The sequence below is a fragment of the Apodemus sylvaticus genome, chromosome 6, assembly GCF_947179515.1.
Source record: "Apodemus sylvaticus chromosome 6, mApoSyl1.1, whole genome shotgun sequence".
NCBI classification, from domain to species: domain Eukaryota; kingdom Metazoa; phylum Chordata; class Mammalia; order Rodentia; family Muridae; genus Apodemus; species Apodemus sylvaticus.
In genome coordinates, this window is record NC_067477.1 from 123,995,404 (window position 1) to 123,996,958 (window position 1,555).

At 40.7% G+C, this 1,555-nt stretch overlaps 1 pseudogene; it reads left to right on the plus strand.

Annotated features, from left to right (window-relative positions):
• Window positions 1-262: 262 nt before the first annotated feature.
• Window positions 263-842, plus strand: LOC127686746 (60S ribosomal protein L13-like; annotated as a pseudogene).
• Window positions 843-1,555: the final 713 nt, after the last annotated feature.

Consider the following 1,555-nt stretch of genomic DNA (forward strand, 5'->3'; position numbering starts at 1 on the left):
GTGGTTTGAATACTTGACATCAGGAGCATGACTACATACACATTGTAAGCAAAATACACTATTATACATGCATTTAATTTAAACCCAAGTTAGAACTGATAACTAGTATCTGAAATCTTTGCTTAGATTTTTTAGAGTATGTATGTATAGCCAAGCATAATATGCTACTCAGAATCTGTTTCTACTATTTTTAAAAGAAAACACTAACTTAAAACTGCCTTTAACCTTTCAGGTTGGCTGTTCTCCTGTACAAGAGACAGCCATGGCACCCAGCTGGACTGGTGTGATCCTGAACCCCTACTTTGACAAGGATTGGCAGCAGCAAGTGGACACTTCATTCAATCAGCAGGCACTACGATAGACAGACTCAAGGCCCAAAAGGCAAAAGAATTCCTCTGCATTGCCCCTCGACCTATCAGGCTCTGCAGTTAGATACCACACCAAGATCCTGGCTGGAAGAATTAAGAGTGGCTGGAATCCACAAGAAAATGCCTCGCACCATCCACATCTCTGTGGACCCAAGAAAGCTCCACTGAATCACTACAGGCCAGTGTGCAGCTCCTGAAGGACTACTGCTCCAAGCTCATATTTTACCTAGGAAGCCTTCTGCTTCAAAGAAGTGAGATAGTTCTGCTGAAAAACTTAAATTGGCCACCCAGCTAACAGAACCTGTAATGCCCATCTGGAATGTGTATAAAAAGGACTATGCCAGAGTCATCGTAGAAGAACAGACCCTCAAGGCCTTTGCCATTCTTCACCTGGCCAGGATACCTGGCTCTTTTGGCATCTGAGCAAACAGAGCAAAGGTAGTTTCAAAACAAGGTGTTGAAAAGAAAAAGTAATGTGCAATTAGAGTGTTGCAATAAATTTTTCTTGAAGCAAAATAATTGGTGATAATGATGATGATGATGATGATGCCTTTAATATTAGTTAGTTACTTATGACATAACTGGAAATTGTCTACATAGATGCTCCAGGTTTTTCATGAAAGTTATTAATAACCTTCAGTTTTATTGTTGTTAAGATAGTCTTGTGTAACACAGGATGGTCTCAAAGTCACTATGTATCTGAGAATGATTTTGAACTCTGGATTAGATGTCTCTCTTCACCTCCCAAGTGTTAGACTCATAGGTATACAGCACCAAGTCCCATAACCTCTGAACTTTTTGTTTCCCAGAAAATATCCAGTGACTCCCAAGGTAATAAAAAGCAACTGGCTGCCTGTTTTCCTGCATTGCAGGAATAAACTAGATTGTGGGCCGAGTTAGAAGATAGTATGTTCAAGATCAGATCAGCTACACTGCAAGGCCAACCTGGGCTACATGAAACACTTCCAAAAAAACAAACAAAAATTCAAAAGCTGTGGATGTTTATAAAATCAAAGTGATAAACACTGGCAGAGAGCAGATCTCCAATGAAGCCACCCCACCCCGACTCTTGTCTTCCAAGTACAAATGTTTTCCTTTTTTTTCTCCACCTTGAGGTTGTTGATCAGCAATGGAGCCTGGGGGCAGCTGCTTCTCCCATCCTGTCTACTATGTAATATGTCAGGAAT